Source organism: Diospyros lotus, chromosome 3, assembly GCF_014633365.1.
Source record: "Diospyros lotus cultivar Yz01 chromosome 3, ASM1463336v1, whole genome shotgun sequence".
NCBI lineage: Eukaryota > Viridiplantae > Streptophyta > Magnoliopsida > Ericales > Ebenaceae > Diospyros > Diospyros lotus.
Window position 1 is genome coordinate 17,172,844 of NC_068340.1, and position 8,966 is coordinate 17,181,809.

An 8,966-nucleotide genomic window follows, 5' to 3' on the forward strand; every position below is an offset into this window, starting at 1 on the left:
TCCAACATCCAGCCCCTGCCATTCCCACATCGAGCAACACAAAACAAGAAAAGAGCAGAGGCCGAAGTGGATAAAGAGATTCTGGAAACATTCCAGAAAGTTGAAGTCAACATCCCCCTCCTTGAAGCCATTAGACAGATCCCCAAGTATGCAAAATTTCTCAAGGATTTGTGTACTCACAAGAGGAAGCTTATGGGGAATGAGAAGATCAACCTTGGGAGAAATGTCTCTGCCCTTATCCAACCTGCCATGCCAGCAAAGTGTAAAGATCCAGGGATGTTCTCCATTCCTTGTACTATAGGAGACATGCAATTTAGCAATGCTTTACTAGATTTAGGTGCATCCATTAATGTCATGCCTAACTCTATTTATGCTTCATTGCAGTGTGGTCCTTTGAAGCCAACAGGAGTGGTTGTCCAACTAGCAAATAGAAGTACTGCACACCCCACTGGAGTCCTAGAAGATGTGCTGGTTAAGGTTAAGGATTTAATCTTTCCAGCAGATTTTTATGTTTTGAATATGGAAGATAACAGCACACTTGAGCATGCACCCTTGATCCTAGGGAGACCATTCTTAAAAACTGCTAGAACTATTATCAATGTGCATGAGGGTACACTTTCCATGGAATTTGCTGGTAACACAATTAACTTCAAGATACTTGATGCCATGAAATTCCCTACCGAGGATCATTCCACTTTTCAAGTAAATAGAGTTGACCTGTTAGTGAACGAAGCATGTTCTGAGTCTTCTGATTTAATTGATAAACTCCCCACTGTGCATGAGTTCCCAGATACGATTATTTGCACTAATTGTAGTGATGGAGAGAGTCAATGTGCTGCATGCTTAGAGATTGCTGAATTTTTGCATAGGCATGAGTCTGATTTTGATGCTAACATTTCCCAAGTGGAAGATAGTGCTGCTAACCTTGTTGAGCAGGTTGATAGTGCCTTGGAGTTAGAGTTCCAGTCAAATAGGTCAGCCCCCTCTTTGCAGCAGCCACCCACCATTCAGTGCAAGCCCTTGCCTCAGCACCTCAAGTATGCATTCTTGGAGAAAGATGAGAAGCTGCCAGTCATCATTGCAAACAACTTGCAGCCTGACCAAGAGAGAAAGTTGCTGGATGTGCTGAAAAATAATAAGAAAGCAATTGGGTGGACTTTAGCGGACATAACTGGAATCAGCCCATCTGTTTGCATGCATCGTATTTTATTGGAGGAAGGAGCAAAACCAGCAAGGCAGCCTCAAAGAAGACTTAACCCTACCATCCTTGATGTGGTAAAACAGGAGGTAAGTAAATTACTTGCAGCCGGTATTATTTACCCTATTTCTGATAGCAAGTGGGTGAGTCCCGTGCAGGTTGTTCCAAAAAAGACGGGCATCACGGTGGTCCCAAATGAGCACAATGAGCTCATCCCCATGAGAGTGCAGAACAGTTGGAGAGTCTGCATTGATTATAGAAAGCTGAACCAAGCAACCAGAAAAGATCATTTCCCCCTCCCATTCATTGATCAGATGTTGGAGAGGTTGGCTGGTAAGTCACACTATTGTTTCCTTGACGGTTTTTCCGGATACTTTCAGATTTGCATAGCCCCAGAGGATCAAGAGAAGACCACCTTCACCTGCCCCTTTGGCACATTCGCTTATAGAAGAATGCCTTTCGGTCTATGTAATGCTCTAGGTACCTTTCAGCGATGCATGGTAAGTATATTTTCAGATTTTATAGAGCATTGCATGGAAGTGTTCATGGATGATTTTTCAGTTTATGGCACTTCTTTTGATGATTGCTTGGTTAGCTTGGGTAGAGTCCTAGAGAGATGCATTGAAAAGAACCTTGTTTTAAATTTCGAAAAATGTCATTTCATGGTAGAACAAGGAATTGTTTTAGGGCATGTTCTATCTAAGAAGGGTATAGAAGTGGATCGATCTAAGGTTGATGTTATTTCTTCATTGCCTTACCCCACCTCTGTGAAGGAGGTGCGTTCTTTCCTTGGCCATGCAGGATTTTACAGGAGGTTCATCAAGGATTTTAGCAAGATTGCACTTCCACTTTCCCACCTTCTCCAGAAAGAAGTGACCTTCCACTTTGATGAGCAGTGCAAGCAAGCATTCGAGGAACTGAAGAGTCGATTGATTTCTCCACCCATCATATAGCCACCCGACTGGGAGTTGCCCTTCGAGCTGATGTGCGACGCCTCCAACTTTGCAGTGGGCGCCGTCCTTTCACAACGTGTGGAGAAGAAGTCACATGTCATTGCCTATGCCTCGCGCACCTTGGATGCTGCTCAAGCAAACTACACCACGACTGAGAAGGAGCTTTTAGCTATTGTGTTTGCTTTAGATAAATTTCGCTCCTATCTTCTGGGTTCTAATGTTGTCGTGTTTTCTGACCATGCAGCCCTAAAATACTTATTGAAGAAGCCCGATGCTAAGCCCCGGTTGATACGGTGGATGCTCCTACTTCAGGAGTTCAATGTGGAGATAAAAGATAAGAGTGGGGCCGAGAACCTAGTAGCTGATCATTTGAGCCGGGTCCCTCCTTCTTCAGATTCCACAGTCATGGACTCCCAGCCTATCAGGGATGATTTCCCAGATGAGTTATTATACCACATTCATGGTGTTGAGCCCTGGTATGCTGATTTGGTAAATTATTTAGTTGCTTCTGAATTACCTGCATATTTTAAGAAGGAACAGCTAAATAAATTTAAGAGTCAGGCTCGGTATTATGTGTGGGATGATCCCTATCTGTGGCGCATGTGTAGTGACCAGGTCATTAGGAGATGTGTGCCTAACCATGAGTTTGCATCTGTCTTAAATTTTTGTCACACACTTGCATGTGGTGGTCACTTTGGTCCCCAACGTACAGCTAGGAAAGTCCTAGATTCTGGATTATATTGGCCTTCACTCTTTAAGGATTCATATGAGTTCTGTAAGAATTGCACACGTTGTCAACACACAGGCACTATATCACGTAGGAATGAAATGCCTCAACAACCCTTATTGTTTTGTGAAATCTTTGATGTTTGGGGCATTGACTTCATGGGTCCATTTCCTGTGTCATTTGGTTATTTGTACATTCTGTTAGCTGTGGATTATGTTTCTAAGTGGGTGGAAGCTAAAGCCACCAGGACTGATGATGCTTCTGTGGTTGCAGATTTTGTTCGTTCTAACATCTTTTGTAGGTTTGGCATACCCAGGGCCATCATCAGCGACCAAGGATCCCACTTTTGCAATAGAAAGATGGACACCCTACTTCGTAAGTATGGGGTAATACACAAAGTGGCGACTGCTTATCATCCACAGACTAATGGGCAAGCTGAAGTCTCAAATAGGGAAATCAAGCAGATTTTGGAGAAGACTGTCCAGCCCAATAGGAAAGACTGGAGCAAGAGATTAGAAGATGCGTTATGGGCCTACCGCACGGCCTACAAAACCCCCATCGGCATGTCCCCTTATAGGTTGGTTTTTGGAAAAGCGTGTCACTTGCCGGTGGAGGTGGAGCATAAGGCATATTGGGCGGTGAAGCAATGCAATATGGACATCAGTCAATCGGGGTCCCAAAGAAAGCTCCAACTTCAAGAGCTTGAGGAGATTAGGATGGACGCATATGAGAACTCACGCATCTACAAGGAGAAGACCAAGGCTGTGCATGACAAGCTTATTGTGAGGAAGACATTCGAAGTTGGCCAGAAAGTTCTGCTATACAATTCTCGTCTCAAGTTGATGCCCGGTAAGTTACGTTCTCGTTGGACTGGTCCTTTCATAGTTATTCATGTTTTTCCCTTTGGTGCAGTTGCAATCAAGGACGAGTCCAATGCAAAGCAATTCACAGTGAACGGGCAGCGGCTTAAGCCATTCTACGAGAACTTTCAGGAGCATATTGTGGAGGAGCTGCATCTCCTCAACGCCACCTACATTTGATACATCAGGCTGTTTCTCTCTCCCTAGTATTTTACATTTACTTGTCTTATTCTTGATTGGAATTGCATGTTTACATTGAGGGCAATGTAAAGTCTAAGTGTGGGGGGAGGCAGCATTCTTATTTTGGCAACATTTTCTTTATCTTTTCATATTTCTTTTTCCTTGGGTTTAGTTGAGTTTGTTTTGCGTGGAAATGCAAGTTAAGCAATTAAGTCTAAAAGAACCCATCATGATTAGAACTTCGATCTTATCTTCCTTAATTTCGAGTGACTTGGCAATGAGTTTAATTTGATAGATTGATTGGGTAGTCTACAGCCGTGAGGATTTTGAGCCTATTGTTTTTTCTTGTGTGTGCATTCACCTATCATGATTTCCACTCTAGAACTTGTTTTGATTCTTGGTTGAGGCTATATTTGTTCATGCATGACTCAAACATGATTAAGGCATTCTTTCTTGTCCCCATTTAGCCATTTTGTTATACAAAAAAAAAAAAAAAAAAAAAAACAAACAAAAAAATTCAATCAATCTCTTTCGCTTGCCACTTAGAGCCATCAGTTTTACCCTTCATTCTCATACACCCTTTTTGGACCTTCCAACCTTAGGAAGAGGAATAGTAAGTGCATTCTAGTGAGAGAGATTGAATTCATCGAGCAAGTCATAAGGCCAAAGGCCATTTGCATCCATGAAAAAGAAAAAGAAAAGCAAGAAAAGGATAGAAGGGTGAGAAGGAGCGTAAAACGCACTCACCTCTTTCGAAAAAAAAAAAAAAAAAAAAATTGATGAGAAAAAGAAGAAAGCAAAGTTGAGACAGAGCGTAAAACGCACTCAACCGAATAAAGATGCAATGTTCTTCATAATGCTTGGAAATTCTATCTCTTGATCTTAGAGTTGCATGAAATGTTTTCTCGACCTAAGGCATGTTTTCCTTCATTGTTGTCTTTCCATTTCTTTCTTCCCCACATTACAACCCTGAATAAGTCCTTTTGATTTGTGGCATGCATTTGACATGGATAGTGGAGATTGAGAAGATAAACAAGCTTATGGTAGTGGAATTGTGATTGGGTGAATTTGAGCGAAACAGTCACCACCACCTCTTGAGAGATTTTTGAGCATACACTTGCCCTGTGAGAGGCTTCCACTTTTGATTTGTCTTATTGGATGAATTGCCATGTCACTTGTTTTCTTGGAAGTAGAGGAAAGATGATCTTTGAATGATGAATTCTTGAAGACTTACCTACCTTGCATCTAATTTGTGTTTTTCCACATTTCTATTCTTGAGTCATAGAGTCTAGTGTTTTGCCCAGGAGTGCAAAAGTCTAAGTATGGGGGAATTGATAGCATGCATATTTATACCATATTTTGGCATTTCACCTCATTCTTATTAGGCCATTTGAAGCAATTTTTGCTGATATTTGATTGTTTCTATTTTATTATGTTTCAAATTGTCCTTACACTATTTTCTATCTTACCTCTACTCTATGGATCCAGGCTTTAGGGAATATTGGATGGGCTAGAGAAGTGGCTCAACTAAAGGAGCTTGGGCCAACTAAAGGAGCTTGGGCCTACAATAAAGGAGCAGACTTGGGCTCACTTGTTTTCTGTTGGGCTAGGCCCAACCCTAGCCTCCCTAGCCTTTCCTTTCTTGGCCATGTATTTAAGGCCTCTTAGCATTAATTTTCAGAGGATCATCATATAGATAGAGAGGAGAAAATAGAGAGGATTCTGCCCGTTTTTGTTGTTGTAGCACTTTCCTGTTTTTTACATCTTTTGTTCCATTTTGTTTTCCTTTCTGTAATGATAGGCTAGAACACTTTGTAACCGGTTGTGTGTCTTGAATCCATGTGGAATTTGAGTCCCGGATGAGCTACAAGAATCTGGTTTGTTGTTTGTTTCTTATTCATTTCTATTTGGTTTAGTTTGAGCAGATTTGTGAATGCATGGAGTTCATGGCAGGTTTGTGTGAACTTGCATGGTTTCACTTTCTGTTAAATGCTTAAGAGAACAGAATGTTATAGCCGGTTGGTATAACATCTCGGAAATGAATATTGTGTGCTTGAACGGTTGTTCTTGCATAGGTCCGGATAGGTTGAATAGAGAGTGAATGGTTGCATTTTGTTTGCAAGAGATTTCTGCATTCATTTTGTTATTTCCAATCATTCTAATCCTTGGACGGTTGTTGGGGATGCTTTGAGTTTGTTTTCCGGGGATCAAAGCATCTAGCAAACCAAGATATATAGAGTGGACAAGGAAGATTTTACATAGGAGACAAATACACAGCCGGTTGCACTCCTCTTATTGATTTTTCATCCATCTTCATCTTTCTGTTTTGCCAATTAGTTTTCTGTCAAAACCCCCCCCCCAAACAAACTGTTATTGGTTATGTTGGTTCTCCTTTGTTGGTAGAAGAAAGTGAGGCTCCTTGTGAGAGATGACCTAGGGTGCACTTTGCTGCAAACTAGAGAAGAGATGCAAACATAGATCTCTATTTCTGGAGCGGTTCGATAGCCGGCCACCCTCTCCTCGAGTTCTCCTCATGCTTCGAGTTTTTGATTGGGCATACTAGTTTAATCAGTCCCCATTCTCAATCATTATCGAACCTCCAGGGATTCTTTACCTATGTAAACCTTAAATCTCAATAATCCCTATGCGGTTTACGCAAGGAATAACCTATTCACATGTCCCTTCTCACAGACTTCCGAATCCCCAAGCCGTCTTAACACACTGTACAATGGTTATAAACTCTGTTGCTTAGGTCTCTCCTTGCGACCTCATCCTCAACCAAGAATATTCTATGTCTCGAAATCAATAATCCCTAAGTCTCCAAGTATGGTTAGCTGTGATACCAATTGTAACACCTCGCTATTCCAAAGGAGTGTCACTATGCTAGGATTTTCTTTTTCTTTCATCACACATGATTTCTTCAATATAAAATTTCCATAAATACATCACAATTTCCTCAATATAAGAACCATCTCTTAATGCTACAAGCATCATATTCGAAAATCCCTAACATATACACATTTAACATTCCCAATGATAAACTAAGGAATGATAACTAATCATTTGCGGAAGCAGAATCAAAACCTAACAGAACATTGTAATTTTAAGGAAGTAAATCCATACAAAATCGTTTAACAACCACAATATTACAATATCCTTCCAACATATTAAACATAAAATAACAGAAACAACTTGTCCTAGCCTCGGCGTAGGACCTATCACATGATTTCCAACATGATCAGACCTCAACAACCTGTTTACCTCTTTGTCTGCTAGTCTCACCTGGAAGATTGAATATTTCAGGGATAAAAGTCCAATATTAGAAGATGAATCTTTTAAGTGAGGGTTAAAATAAATTTCACGAATAAACAAACACCTTGGTGTAGCTTTGACCTGCATTGTAGCCCCAACATGAAACCCTAGGCAGTTACTCCAGCACTCACCCTTGGGGAAATCCATCCCCAGCACGGGAGACTCATGAGGTATCCAGTAACACCCGTTGGGGAAATGCGGCTACACTACGAGGGTAACTTCCCACCCCATCACAAGTATCGATATGCCAACAATATCATGCCAAATGAAAATATCTCATTTATCGATGCCATAAAACTTGTATAGATATGACAAGATGCACATAAATTGCATATAATTTGACAACCTTTGTTAAAATCATGCTCAATATAGATAAAACATTTCACTTATAAATTTTTAGGGAAAACCACTCACATTGTTTAAGCTTATCGGCCTACATCGGTTTATGTGTCTTGCCTCAAAATGCATGCCTGAGTATATTTTCTTTCATGCACCTGTCATGTGTTCACAACCACTCACTTGGCATGTGCCTACACACGCCCGAAGGCCGATCGTCTTCTCTAGCCATTCCTTCACCGCCAGCTACTGGTTTTTGCTCCATTCTCCTTGGTTTCTTCTCCTCTCTTAGCGTACTCGACCTTCCAAACCCCATGGAACCATCCTTGGCTCGAAACAATCAGCCGAACACCCTCATTTTGGCCATTTAATGCCCAACTCTGGTGATTCATGACTTTCTAGCCAAGCTTAATAACCTCCTCAAAACACCTTCGAAATTTCCAAAATTGATCCTTGTTGCCTCAAGAGTAAAAGCTCTCTATCAACACCTCACAATTTCTCTCAAATCTCTTGATTCACACGATTGAAACTTGCTAAAAACCCTTGTCTCCTTTTGGCTATTTATAGCCACATTCGACCAATCATGGCCACTCCTTGCACCACAAGGCCTCGGCCTAGGCCATGATGGCCCTAGGCAGTCTCAACTGATCGAGATACCACCTCCCTAATGGTGGCAGCTTTACGGCTAACAGTCATGGAAAGTTTCACACTTGCCTTACTTTTTGGGCCCTTAATTTTTACCTCTTTACACTTTGGCCCTGCTTTCCCAACCCCTTAAGTTCTCCAATTTTTCACTTCAAACCCACAACATTGAAAACTTACACTTAAGCCCCCAAAATTTTTGGAAAATTTCACTTACACCCTAATAAATGTTACACTTAAGCTGATAAAAATTACACTTATGTCCTCAAGAAATTCTCGGGTATTACAAGCCTGGTGTTCTAGACATGGATTCCGTTGACATGCCTAGCATTAGTGCTCATTTGCTCTACTCTACTATCCTCTCGCATGATGAGAATCGATACTTCCTGAATTCCTCGTAGGACATGGATGAGTTTGAGCGTTATCTCACGATTGTAAGTTCTCTCTTTCCTACCTTCTCTAAGGGTCCCATTTGTTGATTCTTTTGTTCGTTTTCCTCACAGGGTGCCCAGGGCATAGTGGTAACCAACGCGATAAATCGGGCACACCTTGCTCGTCTGGAGGCAAAGATATATGAGTGGATATAGAAATCCAACCATTGGAAGGAGGAGCAGTAGGTTTTAAACATGAGGATCCGTCACATGGAGTCGGATAAGGTGACCTGTAAACCTAACTCTAGGATCTTTCCACCAGTCGCCAAGCTACCGAAATGGATGCCATGAGGTGGAAGGAGGAGTTAGAGATCCGGGAGAGAGCCT